Source organism: Myotis nattereri (genome assembly GCF_964212035.1).
Source record: "Myotis nattereri genome assembly, chromosome: 17".
NCBI lineage: Eukaryota > Metazoa > Chordata > Mammalia > Chiroptera > Vespertilionidae > Myotis > Myotis nattereri.
In genome coordinates, this window is record NC_138092.1 from 15304373 (window position 1) to 15325229 (window position 20857).

General features: G+C 37.2%; 1 long non-coding RNA gene across 1 annotated transcript in view; it reads right to left on the minus strand.

Moving 5' to 3' along the window:
* Nucleotides 1–325: 325 nt before the first annotated feature.
* The window catches only part of LOC308533303, a 56625-nt gene continuing 36093 nt past the window's right edge, over nt 326–20857 (minus strand). The window contains exons 5-6 of the long non-coding RNA XR_013997050.1: nt 1702–1774; nt 326–1586 (exon numbers count right to left, since the gene is read on the minus strand). This is a non-coding gene — a long non-coding RNA (uncharacterized lncRNA). The remainder of the gene's footprint in view (nt 1587–1701; nt 1775–20857) is intronic.

The window sequence follows — 20857 nt, forward strand, 5'->3', positions numbered from 1 at the left end:
ATATGTTTCCTAGGACTCACCTCAAGGGCCCTTATTCAGGTAGAAGCCATAGAACGGTTCTTCCTGGCGTTATGAGATGTCAACTTATTGAGGATTTTTGCTCAATAGAGTGGTTGCTTATAAAGATGGAGGTTTTAAAGTTTCTACGTAAGGTTATGTGTTCATGTATAACCCTACTGAGATCCACTAACATTCTGGTATGTAAAAGAATACATCTATTGGCCACTCAGGAAAGATAACTCCCTTTAAGGAGACCTTTCTTCCCCCCCCCCCCTTTTCTTTTTTTTTCTTTAAGATGTAAGCAATGCTGTTCCTTGTTACTTTTGTACTCGTGTATCTTGAAATGCCTGTGCTATTGTTTTCAGACCAGATGGCATAGAACCCATTGTTAATAATTTTCCCCGAAGTAGATCACATTGGCCAATTTTTAAAATTCATTGAATTCGATAACATACTGACCATTAGGAACATTATAAGATTTGCATCTGAGATAGTACATCACCATTAATAAATCAGCGATTCAAATGACATAATGTTACAATTTATTGTAGACTATGTGAATTTTTTTCACTAAGTGAATTTTGTTAGCAGGGAATCCCCTGATGAAAAAAAAAAAGCATAATATTAATTACTAGCACCATCTGTGCAAAACAATAGAAAAACCAATATTTTAATACAATGAGTTCATGCATGTCAGTTATCTTCAACATTAAATGCTGCAGGTTTGTTGATGCCGTTTACCTGTCTATTAATTTAAATAATGAATGTTCTTACTGAGGTTAAAACTATGAATAAATGAATTAAAATTAAATATGATGAAACATTTAAATAAGTATAACATGCATCTGATTCATTCTCCAAGAACATATCCTGTATGCACATATGTATATACAAATTACTGTACCATCTGCTAGGTTTTTACAGGCTAAGCATGAATTTTCTTTCTACACATACACGGCATATTGTAGATGCCTTGTAGAGAAGGGATTATTCAGTTGAAAAGGTTGAGACAATTGGTTGAACTACTGCCTGGCAGTGGTCAGACTGGAAGAGTACCTTCCAGTGATGGGGACAGGGGTCATCAGAGGAAAGATCATATTCTATTTAAATTTTAATCTCTCAAGCTAACAGTTTGCTAATTATGACAACAGATGCTGTTTGAAGCAACAAAGGACCCCTTTTATTCGTCCTTTTAAACTACTGTAACCTGCCACCTGGTATGTTCTCTTTATACCTCCACTTTAAGTTCTGGCCTCAACTAATACAGGGTGGGGCAAAAGTAGGTTTATAGTTGTTCATACGGAAAATAATACAATAATTTATAAACAATAATACAAGAATAAACTGTTTTGCCTACTCACAACTATAATCCTACATTTGCCCCCTCCTATATTTATTGAAGAAATGAATGAGTGATATTTTGGAGAAGGAGATGGTGAACAAAGTGGCTTTTCTTAGCTGCCAGCACCAATCATCTCAGATTGGCTTATTTAGATAGTTCAGTACCTCATCCAGACAAAGTTCTCTTACTGACCGAAACAGCCTTCAGCGCCTCGAAGTGCATACAGTGGGGTAGGGAATCATTGCTGGAAAACACGGAGACAAGCAATAGACCTTGTATCTTGTGGGTTTCTTGTAATTGCTAATTAATCTAAGCGTTTTATTGAATAACACTGAGGAGCAATGATCAGACTTCCTTACTTTTCCATGTTCTGCTGCAGCTAGAAGGAAGTCTCAGGTCCACAGGTTCCAACTTCTAAGATAAGACAATTCTCTGTTGAAGAGAGAGGAGAATGAACGTTCCGTTGTTAGCATTTAGCCCTAACTCAGAATGTCTGTGTATTTTTAAAGTTGCATCTTGACTGTTTCTTTAAATATTAGTTTGGGGTGAGCTTCAGGGTTAAGCATCTTTAACAGGATAATGTTTTCAGAGCCTCAACACTTAACACCACACTCCTGGGTTTGATTTCTGAACTTCATAGTTGTGTGACCTTGGACATAATTATCAAATGACCCAACTTCTATTTCTAGGGTATAAAATTATCCTGATAAAATAGCAATGGCACCTCTTACCTCTCACTGAGTATATACAGTACTAGAGGCCCGGTGCACGAATTTGCGCACCAGTGGAGTCCCTCGGCCTGGCCTGCGGGATCAGGCAGGTCGAAACTGGGTCTCCAAAATTTCCTGAGGGATCCCAGATTGTGAGAGGGCACAGGCCAGGCCAAGGGACCCCACTGGTGCATGATTGGGGCCAGGGAGAGAGGTGGAGGTTGGCCAGCTGGGGAGGGGCAGCAGGAGTGCTCCAGGAGGTGTCTGGCCTGTCTCACCCAGTCCTGATCGGCTGGACCCCAGCAGCAAGCTAACCTACCAGTCAGAGCGTCTGTCCCCTGGTGGTCAGTGCATGTCATAGTGAGTGGCTGAGCAGCCTTCGCATATCATTTGCATATTACACTTTGATTGGTTGAATGGCCAACCGGTCAACCAGACACTTAGCATATTAGGCTTTTATTATATAGGATAAGATTAAGTAATATCATGATCATCAGTAATGATTATTTATTGCTCATCCATTGAGTGAAAGGAAGTACAAGAGTTAAAAAGGATATGAGCCCTTCAGAAGAATATGAAGAGGCTGTCACGGAATAAACATGAAGAGATCCTCAAAACCATTCCTGGTAAGGAAGAGTCAAATTAGATAGCATCACACAGGAGAGTCAGAGTGTCGGGCAATAGGTGCTCTCAGGCACAGTAGGAGGGAAGCTTTCGTGAAACATCTTTTCATGGAAAGAAAATTTAGAAGTAGCTCAAAAATTCAAATGGCCATTTTGTTGACCCAGAAATTTTACTTTTAGGAATCTCTCTTTGTCCTGTTGATGCGTTGACCTTTAAAAATAAGAAACCACTTGGGTATTTTAAAAACAAGAGAATTAGCGATAAGGATTAAAAGAATTTATATAAAAATTATTTCTATAAGAATTATACCCTCAGATTTGATTTTTAGAAATCCAATAGCATCTAACTCTGAATACTTATAGTGTAAAGGACACGTCTAGAAATACTGAACAATTATGTTAAAAAGATGGAGAAATATGTATTAAGAAAACAACCAAAAGAAAGTTGGCCTCCAATTTTAGAAAGAGGCACAATGGAATTTACAGAAATCGTGTCTCCATGCTGTGGAAAGGCTAGTAGCTCATACAATCAATGGGAACAGGACAAAGACTTGGAAACACCAGGAAACAAGGAAGCTCAGATGGGAGTCAGGAAGCAGGAAACACTGCAACATACTTGTGCAGGAATAGCTTGGCCAGCATGTTACCACAGCTGCCACTGCTGTCATCACCTCTGCTGCCGCTACTGTGAGGATTCTGACCCTGAAAATTCCTTAATTCCTTGTTTGACTCACTTCCTGTTCAGAGTCGGGAGCTCGCATCTAGATGATGAGCTTGTGTCTCCCGCCGCAGGCTGTGAGGAGAGGCTTGTAGGAAGGGTTGGATTCCAAGGCGAAGGCAGATGACCAAGCCTGGAAGACAGGGAGCTCACAGAAAGGGAGCTGGGAGGCGTGATGAAGAGTAATATATGAGAAGGTCTTAAATGTCTCGAAAGATACAAACAATGAGGAGCAATTGCCACTGTGGAAGGAAAGCGACAGACGAAACAGTGTTTTGAAAATTCTATATACTTATATGCCATTTTGCAATGTTTCAACGACGAAATTGCGCTTGTGCCTGGCCTGTGTATTTTTTTAAAACAGGTTTTAAAATTAAACGTGAAAAATAATTTTTGCCTTTAAGAGAGAGAACCTTATGGCCACAGCACTTTGAAACTTTCATGGGAGTAATTGATGAAAACCCCACGTCAGCAAAATTCAAGGGAGTAGAAATCTCCCTGGGATGGAGAGATTTCACTGTTGGCTAATCTACTTTTTTTACTCCTTGAAATGCGTTGGCTTCATCTACCTTTAGAAGTTCCTTCTGTTGAAAACTCTGGGTGATTTTTTTTCTCTCTCTCTGAAGCCAGGCGAATACTTTGTAGTCAAATAAATTGTCAGAAAAAAATTGCTGCATCTAGAGATTTTGCTGTAGTAAAAATGTGGCCACTGCCTTCTTAGAGGATCTCACCATTTGGGGTTATAATTTTTAAAAACATAAAAAAAGAGCTGTATTATGTATTTTTTAAATTAACCACGCTGTTAGAGAATTTTAGTTTTACATATGTGTGGGAGCATTGGTGTGTGTGTGTGTGTGTGTGTCTTAGTGTCTTAGTGATAGAGACAGACAGACGAACAAAGAGGTAGACAGAGAGAAAACTCTTTAAGGCCAGCATAGATATTTATACTCTAAAAGAAATGACTACAAATTTCAGTTGGTTATATGCTCCGGGTTAACTAACGCTACTTACCTAACACTGTAACTGAAGTTATTTTTCTACAACATAATCCAAGAGGGTCACATTTTGGAGGTCTCCTCTGTGATACCTACATGTTCATTCACCCATGATTTAATTCATTCATTTCTTTAACAAATCTCTTTTAAGTTATTCTTCTATGGCAGTTTTCTTGCTAGAAAATGAGGACCCGGAGTGAATCAATACAGTATGGGAGAGAAATACACCTAACCAGAGAGTTAATATCGGACAGTGTGATCTATGCTACTATGTTATGGGTGCTTTGTACGCTCAGGAAGAAGGCACAGTTTAGCTCAAATAAACTCACAAAAATTCTTTAGGTACATGCCAAAACTGGTTTGGCTCAGTGGATAGAGTATCGGCCTGCGGACTCAAGGGTCCCAGGTTCGATTCTGGTCAAGGGCATGTACCTTGGTGGCTGGCACATCCCCAGTGGGAGGTGTGCAGGAGGCAGCTGGTCAATGTTTCTCTCTCATCGATATTTCTAACTCTCTATTGCTCTCCCTTCCTCTCTGTAAAAAAATCAATAAAAATATATATTTTTTAAAAAGGTACAATTCTAGATTGGAGTGAAGATTTGGTGAAGGAGAGGGTTGTGGGGCGGGGGAGGTATCATGAAAGCAAGTGTAAACTGAATCTAAGGGTGGAAACTATAATAGAAAGGGCAAGAGATTTTTAAATAGCTAATTGACAGGGTGAGATCGCTGGAAGATTCTGGGGCAGCAAGACAGAAGATTTTAGGGGCATCATCGTTTTTAACGGGTAGGTAAGATTTCTACTTGCATGCACAACTCTAGATTGATAAGAAGGGGTTTATAGTGGATCTCTGCTGATTGTACTCCTCAGTATCTATTCACTTTCTTTTCTAAAACTATAACCTAAATTCCATTTGAGGAATTAGCTCATCACATATCTCACACACACACACACACACACACACACACACACAGGGCATTTCTAAGATGGAACTCAGGACTTTGAACCCACCGCTAGCATACACTCCCTTAGCCACATTAAATGTTCTAGACTAGCCCAGCCACCATGGCTCAGTGGTTGGGCATTGACCTATGAACCAGGAGGTTGCAGTTCAATTCCCAGTTAGGCAGGGCACCAGCCTGGGGTGCTGGCTCAATCCCCAGCGTGGGGCGTGCCAGAGGCAGCGATCAATGATTCTCTCTCATCATTGATGTTCCTATCTCTCTCCCTCTCCCTTCTCTCTGAAGTAAATAAAAACATTAAAACAAAAGACTTGAGCATGTGATCCAATCAAAACTAAAGTCAAACTTCTTTGGCAATTTCCATTAAAGAGATGTCCATTCTTTTCCCTTGGGCCTGAAACCAGAGAGGATATTGGGGCTGAGGCTGTAGGCCACCTCTTGCTCCCATGTAACGCTTGATGCTAAAGCCAACATGACAGAAGGCAAAGACATGGAGAGAAACCAGCTTCTAATTACGTTTTCTCGGCCCTGAGTCCAATCTTGTTATTTTATGTAAGCAACACGTTCCCTTTTTGCCGAAGTGAGTTTGGTGATACTTCCCTTCACTTGTGACCAAAAGTCCTACTAGAAGCAGCCCCCAAAGAGGAAGTGGTGGGGTGGAGAGAGGAGGAAATGAACTTACGTTTATTAAGCAACTATCTTGTCCCACCGTGTAAATCTAGGCACTGATGACTTTTTATGTTTGTTTGTTTGTTCTTAAATCAAATGAGAGAATGTGTGTCTTCGTGCGAAGGTTTGTTTTACTCCAAATCCTACTTCTTTTCCATTACACTGTGCTATCCGTTTGAGGTTTACTCTAGGTCAGCATTTCCTATCCTGTGTTCCAGGAGACACGAATATTCAGAGAGATATTAATAAATGTCATATGAAGACAAAATTCTTAACATGTAAGAAACTCTTACTGTGTAAGAAAATTAATAAACATATGTGGGCTGATCTTATTTGATGTTTTTTAGAAGTTGCTGAAAGGTCGATGAGAGATCACCGACAGAATGAAATAAGGGTGGCTAAAACTTATGCATTGATCATAGGCAACATGTTCAAACCATACAATCCATTTTCAACCTACACACTGATCAATAGTGTGTGTGTTTCTTAATTGATTTTAAAGAGAGGAAGAGAGAGTGAGCAAAACATAGATAGGCTGCCTCCCACACATGCCCTGACCAGGGATCGAACCTGCAACCTGGGTATATGCCCTGACCAGGAATCAAACCGTAACCTTTTGGTGTACAGGACAACATTCCAACCAACTGAGCAACACTGGCCAGGGATGACCTATAGTTTTTATTGGAGAATTAAGTTTGTGTTTGTAACTTGCTTTGGGGATGTTATTCAAAGTATGTTGCTCTTAGAGGTTCATACTACACATTGCTATGCAGCTGACAAAGGGAAGTTTTAAATAAAAAACATACTCTAATAGTTCTCAAATAAAACAACAAAGAAAGTCAGAATGATTCAAAGTGAACATGATTAATGACAATTTATAAATTTTCAAACAAAATTGTGAGGTGAGCTGTCCAACATAAATAATTATTTTGAAAACTGCCATATATTAGTTAAAACACTAAATTTTTGTTATTCTTTTTGCTAAAATTTGATTTTAAAATTAGAATTTTATAATATCCTGGAACTTAAAAAATATTGGAATCTATTTGATGTGCTTAAAATGAAGACATGACTTAGAAACTTTCCTACTATTTATTAAACGACATGAAAAAAAGACAGAAATACACTATTCTCAAACAAAGGATAGGTGTTTTTATGTTGTATTATAAAAATGCTTAGTAAATTCTCATTTACTTCATCTAGATATTTTAATTCTTTTGGTTCTTAATTTTTAAATTGATTTAATTTCTGTAGTGTTATTTTTGTGCACTTACAGAATCTTTTTAACATATGAATAAACTTAGATTTCTTGAAAAAAATATTTCATCAGTGTCTTACTTTTCAATGTCTTACTCGTCCCCACAACTGGGAATCATTTCTAGGCTGTGGGCAGTGAGAAGTTGAACCTTACCGAGGTTACACATCATAACTGTCTACTGCCCAAAAAACTAATAAATAACTGGCTAATTATTCCCAGCCTCACCAGTTACAGTGAAAAGAAATAAATAAATCAATAAGAAGAAAAAGGGCCTCACTACTCAGTACTTTGGATACCTGAGGGTCTTCTGGAAATCCAGATTCTAAGGAAGAAGAGTGAGGAAATGATAAGTGTAGGGAGCGGCTACAGGATTAAGCCTCAGACTGGCCTGTTGGCAAAGCCACAAACAAGTCCCAGCTTAGAGGGCACAGTCCTCTTAGCATAATTAGGCTTGACCTTATGATGCTCCCTAGATCTTATCTGGGTAGCTAATAGGCCTAGGGAGATGCTGCAAGTGCTGCCAAAACAAGTGAAACTCACAAGAACATTGTAACTATGGTGATACCTTGTTTACCTCTGGCTATAAAATAAAGGCTCAGCTTGCTGTCTGGGTCCCTCTCTGTGGCCTCAGCCAGGCACAGGAGATCCACCCTAGACCCAGCTTATTCTCTTTGTCTGTCTTTTCTACATCCTTTGCGCGCCCCCCCCCCCCCCCCCCGTCACCCCACCAGGGCTGAGCTGGCCCAGCACAGATAAGCATGCTAGTGAATAGAAATATTTTGCTAAGGTAAGGAGAAGGCCTAAGGGTGACAATGGGAGGATGTATCTATATGGCTACAGGTTTTTTGTTATGTGACAATGGGCATCATCCTTAGGAACCCACAGGAAGGCCATACACTTATACATTCCCGCCAGCGGGGTGGGCATTGGCAGATGGACCTCTCTCTCTGCTCCATTCTGTTTTCTGCTCAGCAGTCTTTTCTGTGAGTCTCTTTGCCGATCTGGGCTGCCATTTGGCTGACCCAAGCCCTTTGTCCAGCATGGTTTCATAACCATAACCACAAGTATAGTGTCACTAATTAAAATTCTTCATAGAGAAAAGCTAATTTGGGTCAAATATCCAACTCTGACCCTGGAAGTTTGATCATTAGGATCAAGGTCAATGTAGCCTTCTGGGAGTGGCAGGTAAGATATTTAAGAAAAAGTTTTGCCTGAGAGGAATGCTGAGGTTCTCTGCTCTCTAATCATTTGATGCTTTGTATCATAGAAAGTATGCCATAAGGGATTTTCGGACCTATTCCACAATTTTGGAGTTACACAGGATATATATATATATATATATATATATATATATATATATATATCCACAAGTAGCGAGAGTGAGAGTGAGTGAGGGAGAGAGAAAGAGTTCATTTGTTCTACTGGGTTGTGGCGAGGATTAACTCTATCCCTCTATGTTGACCTGGGGATAAATGCCATTTATAAATCAGATCATCTGCTTGAAAGTCACATTCAGCAATGTGCACAATTATTCTTTCCTTCAATCATAAAATCTTGGAAGCAACATTTGATAAGCTAAGGATATCATGTAATTGAATTGATATATTTTTGGAGAACAAACTTTTCTTTATACTGTTGGGTTTGGTTGTTTATTTGTTCTCCAAATCCTGCAAGCAACAAAATCAGGTTACATTTTAATATTTGTTATATAAGATAATTTCTTTTAATGCTTTCTCAGTTCCAAACTAAAAATAGATTATCAAGTGACTTCTGGATGGGAACTTAAATACTTATCTCAAACATTTCCCATCAGCACTAAGGCACTACAAATCTCTTCTTTCTGAAGGATGACAAATAGCTCAATTTCTTTCTGAGCAATTTTTATCACTTTTCTCAGTGTTAAATTTAATATTTTAAAATTATAGGCTACAATGATTCAATCTTGAGCTACATCAAAGGACACTTAGGTTACTTTATTTCCAAAAGTATTTTCTATATTTAGTTTGTGCTTGTTTATATTTGCTAGAGCATATACAAAACCATATATATTGTATTACCAATCTTACAAAAACAAATTTGGATAAATTAGTAGGTGATTTTTAGAATACATATTCTGTTTAAAATTTTAATTCTTAATAAGTTTTATATTTTATCTATACATAATTTCTCTTAGAATTATTATTTTTTTTTTTTTAGTGAGAGGGAAGAGGCTGTCAAGGTTACTTATCTCTGCTGTACTTGGTTTCAGAATCTTACAGCATATTCTCAAAATTGCTTTACAACTATGTTCTTACTAGCGGTATTGGGTGTCTATTGCTGTATGACAAATTGGTACAAAGCTAAGATGCTTAAAATAACAAATATCTATCATCTCACAGTTTCTATGAGTCAGAAATTCAGGTGCCTCTTAACCAGTTGCCTCTGACTCAGTCCCTCAGAGACTGCAGTCAAGGTGTTAGCTGGGGCTGCGGACTCATCTCCGGGCTTCCCGGGACCAGGATCTGATTCCAAGCTCAGTTAGGTAGTTTGAGCCCCAACAGCACAAGATTTAGTCCCTCTTGGGCTGTTGGACTGAGGGTTTCAATTCATCACTGCCTGTTGGCTGGAGGCCTTCCTTAATTCTCTGCAATATAGGCCTCTCCAAAGGGAAACTCACAACATACATCAGAGCAAGGGAAGGGGGGGGAGGGGAGAGAGAGAGAGAGAGAGAGAGAGAGAGAGAGAGAGAGAAGACAGAAGCTAGAGTGCTGCTGATTGTTTGTGTGGGGGTTTTTTTGTAACCTAATTTCAATAGTGAAATCCCATAATTTTTATTACATTCTACTCAATAGAATTAATTCAGTATGTCCAGACCACACTCAAAGGAAGGGAATGATAGAAGAACATGTATAACATGAGTCAAGAATCATATGGAGCCCTTTTAGAGTCTGCCTATCACACTGTTCATAGTAATTACAGTAAATAACTATTAATAGAATAAATTAATGATAAATTTTCTAGGGGCTTCAATTGAAGCATAGATGAGTGATAACCTACCTGGTATAGTACAGCTTTAATGTGGAAGTCAGAAGCCCACGGTTCTAAAACTAGCTTTATCACCTGTGACCTTGGATGATTTGTGCTTGAAATCTTTCCTGAACCATAATAAGTTCTGAGGAGGCAGAAACATAGCTGAGTATAAGAGTGAGGTGTAGTAGCCAAGAGCTGAATACTGTGGAACAGAGGGAATCTAAAAGATAATCTCCAAGTTAAATGGAGAGCATTAGCCGGATACTAAAGTCAGGCAAAAACATGCTAAGAAAAAAATACTAGCCAATAGCTCTGTAGATTTAAAAATCCAATGAGATACACCACATTAACAGAACAACGGATTAAAACGAAATGATTATCTCAATAGATAAAAAGCATTTAACAAAATTTAAAATCTTTTTATGATTAAATAAAACCTCTAAAACAAAAAGTAGGAATACAAGCAAATTACCTTAACATAATCAAGGCCATATATGAAAAGCCCACAGCTAACATCATACTCTATGAAAAACGAAAACATTCTCTCTAATATCAAAAAGACAAGGAAGCCAACTCTTGCCTCTTCTCAATATAGTGTTAGATGCCCAAGCTAGAGTAAGTCAGCAAGAAAAAGAAATGAAAGGCATCCAATTGGAAAACAAGAAGTAAAATCATCATCTCTGTGCATGGATGATATGAATTAAAGATTCCACCATAAAAAAGTTAGAATTAATAAACAAATCCCACAAATTTTGCTGAATACTAATCAACATAGAAGAGCAGTTATGTTTCTATACACTAACAATATACAATATAAAAATGAAATTAAAAAAAAAAACAATTTCTTTCACAATAGCATCAAAAAGAATAAAATCCTTAGGAATAAACAATGAATGACGTAAAAACAAACAAACAAACAAAAACTTGAACACTGAAAACTACCCCACAGAGTTGAAATTAAAGTAAATACAAATAAGTGGGGAAGGGTCCACTTTACGTATTAGAAGACTCAGTATCACTAAAAATGTCCAAATGTCTACTGATCAATGCAATCCCTACCCAAATCCCAATGACATTTTCTTTCACAAACAGAAAAAAATTCCTAAAATTCATATGGAACCACAAAGACTCTGAATATCCGAAAGGTCTTGAGAAAGAAGAACCAAGCCAGAGGCCTGACACTTTCTGACTGCAAAACATACTATAAAATTTCAGTGATCAAAGGAGTATGGTACTTGTACAAAGATAGACACATCAGCCGATGGAACAGAATAGAGAACTCAGTAGTGCACCTGCACGGATACGGCCAAATGATCTTCAACAAAAGTACCAAGTACTCAATGAGGAAAAGATAGCATCTTCAATAAATGGTGTATTTGTTGTTGTTGTTTTCTCCATTTTTTTTAATTTTTTATTTTCTCTTGGGACATGAAAATCCCAGAGGTAATGAACACCGAGCCACCAAGAGGATGGATGGGGGCAAGGAGGGGCAGGCACAACAGATTTCAGGGGAAAAGCACAAATATTAAATTTAATATTTATAAATGTGATTCCACTAAATTTATTTTTAAGACAAATAATAGAGAAAATAAATAGTAAAAACAAAAAAGTTAAAAAAAAAAAGGTATAAAAAGCCTCATCTTTAATATTTGGTCATCAATTGATAAGGGGTTAAATTACTAATAAATTATTAATATTTAAAGTTAATGAGGTAATTATTAGAAGATTTTAAAATAAAATCGTGTATTTATAATATTTGTTTCATGGAAGTGAAACTGAGGAGTAGTGAATTGTAAATGTTGATTTTCATTATCAACTTATTACTTAGGGGTTTTTTTCTATGAGCATGTAGTACTTAAATGAATTTTAACATTTTGGACAATGGATAAAGCTACTGGAAGTTTCAACAAATCATTATAGAGAGATGCAATCAATCAATCTTAGGGAGAACATTGCTCCTTTTTGGGAAAAGCAGATGAAGGGTCTTTTACTTTTGCAAAAGGTAGCAAAGCCATAATGGGACTCTAGAGTCATGAAAAGTTAGAGGAGTAAAGTTGCCTTCAAAAACCAATAAAGCTATGATCATTAGGAGATACTTTTTTTTCCATGTGAGTAGATGGAGTGCAGAGAGAAGATCTGATGGAAAGAAAAGAGACAAAATCTGAAAGATTTGGTCCAAATACAATGGCAGCATGATAGGATTAAGGGAAAAAAAACACAACTCCAGTAAGGACTTCTCCATGATGAACTGGACTTTAGGAACACTAATGACTGGTATCATTTTTCCTTTTTAATTATACTCATTCCCTGTGTCTGTGGCAAGGCTGTTACATAGGACAACCGTCTGCTGGCAACGCCTAATGGAGAACAAAGAAGTGTGTACTCAATCTGAGTTTAGGGCACTGAATGGAAAAGTGGTTCCAATATACTGCTCTTCCCCCTGTGGTTTGCATGGTTCCAGGAAGTGACTAGCAGCAAACTGAACATGCCCATGGTGAAGTGGAGAGAGAGAGAAGCCAAATAACAGGAAAACCAATACATGAAAAGAAAAATAATGTTTTCTTCACTACACTAAATGAAAGAAATCCTTGAAGGTAATGGGTTTGTGGCTATATTCTCAGATTACAGTTGCAAAATTAAAGTTAAGTAACTAAATTATTTTCTTGATTACCCCATCACCATTCATTTCTCTGGTTAGTTCTACAAAGCAGGATCAAAGTAGCTTCCTTATATGGTCCTTTGTTGATAGAGTGCAGAGTCCTTTGACTTAGACTTTTTTCTTCTTTTGAGTCTCCCATCAATCTGTGGTTTCTGCAAAGCTTTCCACAAGTACTTTTCATGCAGCCCTCCCTTTGGACTTGTCACAATCTCTAGATCTGTTTTCTTTTCCTGAACTTGGCCAGCTCCCCCCGGCTGGGAGTTCCCTCCGGCTTCGGTCTGCTTCTGTTCTTGGGTAGGCCTGGCTTGGATAAATCTCCTTATGGATGTGTTTGTCTCTCTCTGACTCAGTGCCCAAACATGAAATTCTATAGTCATTTTATGACAGGAGAACATTTTTCTTAATGTCAGAGATTTCTCTTCCTTTTATTGCATTACTTAATATTTTTAATCGATTCATCTGCTTCACGATATCTTCAGGTTATGGTTTCCATCTGATGAGTCGTCTTTCTGTCCTACCTGCTGTATATAGTCCATGTAAAAAGCAGTCTATTGCCAAGATAGCATTTGCTTTAAGGCACATTCTAATAATGTAGTTGTCAACAGAGTATACATAACTTCAGTTTGATGAAAAGGATAATTTTGGAGAAAAGTAACTTGAAAGATGTTGAATTAAGAAACCATGATTTAAGTCATGGTTCCGGGTTTGTGTGTTTCTTTGTTCATTTGTTTGTTTTTTAATCCTCACTCTAGGATATTTTTCCATTGATTTTTTAGCGTGGAAGAGGGAGGGAAAGACCAAGAGAAACATCGATGTGATAGAAACAGATTGATTGGTTGCCTTCTACATGCACCCCAACGAGGGCCCAGGCTAGGATGGAGCCTGCAACCAAGGTACGTGCCCTTGACCTAAAGGAAACCCCAGAGACTCTTTGGTCTATCCCTTGAGCCAAATCGGCAAGGGCCATGGTTCCCTTTCTGATATAATGTGATATTGAACAAAATATGACTTATATTGCCTAATTATCTGGGATTTAATTTTATGTTTGAAATGTTTTCTTTCGTTCAGAAAAGAATTTTCCTTTTTACTAGTATATATTTTGTAGAATACAATATATAGTATATATTACATATTTGAGAAAGTTACATAGTTATGAATCTAATGCATAGTTGAGGATTTCTGTAAATATATATTTGAAATGTATCTGTAGAGTTTGTTTAATTATTATTATAATTGTTATAAATATCTCAGCAACTGATTTTCTTAGTTTCTATACTTGACTTTGAACCACGGAGCATAACTTTTTAAGTGTGATATAAGTGATATAAAACATGAGCTCCACATATCTTATACTACTTGATTTTGATATAGCCCAACTAGTCATATGATTCCTTAATTAACTCTATATTACATTTACCTACCCTACCAGTTTATTTCTCTTTGCTATTTAGCCAACAACAGTTTTGTGGTCGTATGTGGATATTCATAAGTTTGGACTTAAAGTCCAGGGAAGGATTCCAGTAAATTTATGGAATATTAAACAAGCATGTTTATCTCTGACTCCTCCATAGCCCACTACAATGAGCTTCCACCTATAAGGACCGAGGGAAAAGAAGAAGTGATGAAAGCACATGAACGGTGATAACCAAATTCTCAGTGATATAAAGCAGATGGGTGAGTGATAACTGGCTCTGGGAACCAGAGATGCTGAAATCTAAGTGCCTTGACAAGAAGCAAGCCAATCAGGGCAGAACTGTGGAAAAGCTGAGGAAATCAGAGGCAAGTGTTCCTCTGAAGGTAGATAGTGTGAGGTAGGTCAGAAATGTAAGAAGTAGTTTGGAAATACATAGTTATGCATATATATATATATAATATATATATGTGTGTATATATATGTATATATATATATGTATATATATATGTATGTATATATATGTGTGTGTGTATATATATATATATATATATATATATATATATATATATATTTCAAAGAGGAAGAGGGGGGAGAGATAGAAACAACAATGATGAAAGAGAATCATTGATCGGCTGCTTCCTGCACACCCCACACTGGGGATCTAGCCCGCAGCCCAGGCATATGCCCTGACTGGGAATCAGGAATCGAACCACTACCTCCTAGTTCATAGGTCTACTACGCTCAACTGCTGAGCCACACGGGACAGACTAGTTACACCTTTCATATTACCTTTCCCACCTCACACAACCTAACAGTGGCCCCTCAGTCATCTGAGCAAAAGACCACTGGTGTACTTTGTGGAGAGGGCGACACAGAATAACTCTGGTCTTGAAAACACCAGGCACACCGCTGACAGCAGCAGCATTGCAGCAACAATAGCAGCGGAGAAATTAACATAATGGTTAGCGCTGGCCCAAACTCCCTCATCTGTTTCCCTTGAGTATTCTGGTAGCCACACTTAACTCTCCAAAGAAGGAGTCTGTATAATCTTTCTCTGAGGAAATGACATTTTCAAAGGAAAGAGCTACAGATACTGATTTTGGGAGTTCTCCAGCCCATTTAGTTGGGTGTTTGCCCCATCACCTACAGTGAATCTTATCCTTTGATAGGCCCTACCATTTACATAGAGATATAATTAGGCTTTTAGAGTTTTATTCTTAAATCTGAATAGATATTCAAGTATCACCAGGCAAATCAGAAAATGAGGAAGAACTCAACATCCATGGCATCATTTACTATACTCTTAGTGAGTTCCTACAATGTGGTAGGCCAGTGGTCGGCAAACTCATTAGTCAACAGAGCCAAATATCAACAGTACAACGACTGAAATTTCTTTTGAGAGCCAAAGTTTTTAAACTTAAACTATAGAGGTAGGTACATTGTTATTAACCTAATTAGGGTACTCCTAAGGCTTAGGAAGAGCCACACTCAAGAGGCCAAAGAGCCATGTGTGGCTCGCGAGCCGCAGTTTGCCGACCACGGTGCTAGGCAGTGCTATGGGTGCTGTAGGTACACAGGGGATAAAACAGTCAGTCAAAAATCTCAGTCCTTATAGAGCGTATGTTCTAGTAGAGAAGACAGGCAACAAATGTTTACTCAGTAAATAGTATAATGTAGATAATATTTTAATGAACAAATGGATGAAAGGAGTTAACAGATAATACAGAAAAATACATTTTAAAATCATTAGAGAAATAAGACAAGATATTGCATTTATTTCATAAGAATGCGATCCCATATTTTTTTCAAAGAAAAAATACCCATAGGGAAGTGAAATACCAAAAATTAACAATGAAGTAGAAAAAAAATTTAAATCAAGAGAAAACTTTGGAAGATAAAGTTGAAAGTAGAACAAAAGGGATTGATAAACAGCATAAAATGCATCAAAATTACTGGAATAAACTACACCAACAAGCTAACAATAATATATTAAGCTGGTGGTATTCTGGACATTTTTTTCACTTTTTAAATAATTTCTTCACTGAGGTTACATGACCTTCATATTTAAGCTATGTAAATATGACGGTATTGCTGAGATCTGTAATCAATGATCTAAGCCTGTATATACTAGATGGATGCACTCATGTGAGTAGTACTCTACATAGACTATATTCTTGCAAATATAAGAAATAAATCTCATTGAGGTATTTGCATTTCTTGAATAACCTTCAACTGACAAATATAAGAACACTTTAAAAATGGAGAATTCTTGGTGATAACCTACTTGAACATATCCCTTAAATCTTAGCGTGTCAAGTGATCACAGATTAATGAATCATCAGAAAGGCATTTTCTAAGAGCCTGAGAGAAACACAGCTACTCGATAAATGTCCCAGAAAAACAATAATGTGGCAGCTTTTACGAACGGCCACAGAAATGACGAGACGGAAGCACTAAAAATGGATGAAAATCTGTTGAGTATTCTGAGAAGCGTCTGTTTTGTGTCGCTGAAATGTTGACCTGTAAATGATTTGCGTTAACGTCCACAGAGAAGTGGGACAGGGAGGAGAGAGCACGGAGGAAAGGGCTCTGAGCCTTCCAGTTAGGGATGAACTCTGCTGTGTCTGCCAGGCCAGCTCCATGTCAGTATTGCCACATCCCCTCGATTTGTGTCACTGATGATTCCACACCATCCACACCCCAGGAGAGGTTAAGGTTCACTCCAGAATGTACCACTAATTATCTTCGCACCATCTTAGGTGGAAAAACATCTCAAGGCTTTGGAAAGAATTCAGAACCTTAATGAGCAGAAATATTTTTGAAATTATGTGATTTTGAAACTCAAAAGTCGTTGTTGGCCACATTAGATGTTTGCTTTAACATTTTTCCCCCTAATCAGTTTAATTCAATACAAAGTAGATTCATCTTGTACTTCATCCAACAATTACTCATTAAAAAATACTATAATTCATGTAAAACTAGCATTTTGGGAAAAATCTCTGGACTTTTTCCTTTTTTTTTTTTTGCAACAGTTAGTAGGCATTTTCAAAATGTATCCAAGCTCTTTTGTTTATTGCTTTTAGATTCATACAGTACTCCCAGTTCTTTGTATGATCCAAATCCAGTTTATCTCTACTTTAAAAATGAGCTTTCATTCATCACAAAATAATTTATGAAACACCTAGATAGACAAAGCCCCTGCCCTCATGGAACTTACATTTCAGTGGAAGTGTGAGAGATATAAATTGTAACTATACTAAAAGCAGTCTCAGCAAAAAATGCTTTGAAAAACAAAGAAAGAAACAAAAAACAGTGTCAGGAATGGAGAAAGACAGGCTGGTTGGTGAAGAGCTCTCTGGGTTGGCGACTTTGGGGAAGAGATCTGAATGATAGAGCACCAGGGAAGAATAACTTAGGCAGGAGGTATAGCAAGTACAAGAGTATGAGATGAGAAATAGACGAGTGTCTATACCAGAGCAAATGGGAAGGAGTAGGAAGAGATCAGAACAGAGAGCATGTGAGGGGGTTGACTAGATATTATTATATTTTAAATATAGTTCTAAATATTTCATATGTGCTCATTACTCACTAAATAGAAAAATACTAGCAAAGAAACAAAAAGCTCTGCTCTTGTGGAATTTAGGGGGGGGGCAATTAACATATAAATAATGGCTGTTTTGTTCTCACCATGTTCAACCAATCAAAGCCCGAATACCTCATGACATGTAGCTCACTGCCCACAATTTGCACGCACCAGACTGGAAAGTTTGGCTGCGAAGGAGGGAAACATGGATGCCCCACTGTGCCATTTTGGAAGGGAGGATAATTCCACCACAGTTGGAGAAACAAGGGTATTAGAAACGCCCAACATATATTTCTAAGTTAGGGTTTATATTTAATTTTCATCAGAGCTGCACCCAGCCATTCACCAGAGATTCGAACCCAACAATCCCCTCCTGGCTCCCCTGGAAAGGCCTCCTCCATTCCACACCCAGGAAGCTCAGGTTGAAGCGCCACTCTGAGAGCTCCCATCATTCATACGTTGAATTCAGTTCTTTTATCTGAAAAGGGGAGCAGTCAGGGAAAGAAAGGCAGGTTTTTAACATCTTGTTTTTCTAGCATAGGGTGGGGGGATGGCAGATCTGCATTCACGTCACTGACTTCGATTGAAACCGAGTATAAATAGCTCCTAAGAGGACAAAAAGAAAAAAGAGCATTGTCATGATTACGTTGTATGGGGACTTTATAAAATATGTGTACTTGTTAGAGCTCTGGTTTACAATTCTGCTATAAACAATGGGATATCTTTTTGGGATCTTACATTAGTCTTTCCTAATAATGATGTCGTTCTTTAAATGGCTCAAGATGTTAAAGGAGCATTATCTATTTTTGTTGTTATTTAAACTCCTTGGGATGCATTATAATAAGTGTATCCTAAAATGCACTGTGCAAACTACACATATTTCTCTACCATGAAAAAGAAGGACATAGTTCATGTTGGGTCCAACTGAGTTAGCAAACTTGAAATTGAAAATAATCTCTGACTTTTTATAGCCTCATGTTTGTAGCCTTCAGAGCCAGCAAAAAAAAAAAAAAAAAAAAAAAAGTGTTTTGAAGCTTGGATCTACTTAAAAATTATGACATAAGCCACATCATTGATGTAAAAATATAGTACTGGTTATAAAATGTTATTAAAAATTAAAAGAAAAATTGGATTATTGCATAAATTACATTTTTACTCAAATACAATTTTGTCTGCAATAAAAATTAATCTTTCAAAATCCATACAATCCTCAATTTTTACTCATTTGCTTCACTTTTGGCTTGTATACTATTAATTATTTAATAAACCTATTTATAACCCAAGCAATTTCTCTTACTTCATTTTGCATATAGATATAAAGTATCTATGGACATAGAAGAAAACCCCAAAGCCTACAACTATGATGAATTGGAAACTTCTTCAAGTGTGAACTCTGAAGTGATGGGAATTATTATACTTCATATTTTTCCCTAATAAGATTAAATCATCCTAAAACTTTATCCATTTTATCCTCATAGATTCCTTGAGAAGGTCTGGGAAAAGGCATTATTATCTCTATTTGAGTAAGAAGAAAATTCAGTGTGACATTTACTGGTATTTTATTTTAAATTTACTACTATTATTAGTAGAGGTTGAAATGAATTTGATGTATTTCAAAATGAAAAGCATTACAACCCATGAAGAGTATTTCTACATTAGAGATGATGATAAAACAAGGAGTTAAAATATAAAACTCAATGGAAAAAGCTACTTGAAAGAGGTGAGCTTATTAATTTTTCTTCCCATGTGCTTGGTCTATCATATTCTGTCTTTTATTTAAATTCACCCAGCTTTCTTGTCTTTAAGAAAAGACCTTCAGGCTCTCTTTTTTTATAAAGGTTTCACAGAAGTTTTAAGGAAGGATTTAAGAGAGGAGGTGATTTTGAATAATGGGCATGAAATAGGAGTGTTTTTAGAGTTAAGTATAGTATGGGAAATTTCCATCTTAAAAGAGGAAATACGAAACTATAAAATATGTTTAAATCTTTTCTAACAATCCTTTCTAAAACTTTTATGTGATTTTGCTTTTTTTCCCTTTTTCCCCTCTTACATGACCTTTATTCACTCTCCTGGCCTACGACATCCATCTCTCTGAGGTTGTATGTGAGGGAAATGGGAATAAAGAGGTATGCTCAGCTTTTGAAAGTCAAAATAAAACTAAGCAGTAAGACAGGGTATTATCTTAAAAGACATTTTTCCACATTTGTTTACTTCTCACTTTATCTAACAACCAAGCTTACGTGACCCACAGTAACAGGATTCTCCCACGGTTGAGGAGATATCTCTGGTCACCATTAAGGCTTAGTTAAAGTATGGGCAAAGGAGGATTAGAAAAGAAAGGCCTACCCTTTCCAATTTTGGAGATTAATGGGAAGTAGAAAAGGGGAGAAATAGGAATGGAAAGGAACATAAGAAGAAAAACTAATGTTTTCCTTCTCTCGGTTAACTAAGAGGCATGCGTAAGGTAGAAAGGAGCCCTTCATCCCCTCAACCTCCTACACACACATTCACCTCCACTTCTTATTTGACAGTCTGAAAGGAGGTCCTTTGAAGACAATCTTAGATCAATCAAAGGTCAATTTGGCTGTTCAGCATGGTCAAAGGAAGACCATGAAATATTGTTTCCTGAGCCACCTTGTTTCCAGAGTTACCTATGTATTTGTGGTGCTTGACAGAGAGGTTCATGGGAGAATATTACATCTTTATACCAATATTTCTCCTTTCAGCTCTATCAGTTTTTGTCTGAGGTATCTTGAGGCTCTATTGTTCAAATTATATATCTTGTTAGGATCATTATGTTTTCCTGGTACGTTGATCCTTCTACTATTATGTAATATTCCCCTTTGCCTCTACTCTACTGATTTTCTTTGTCCTGAAGACTACTTTAACTGATTTTAATATAACCACTCCTGCTTTT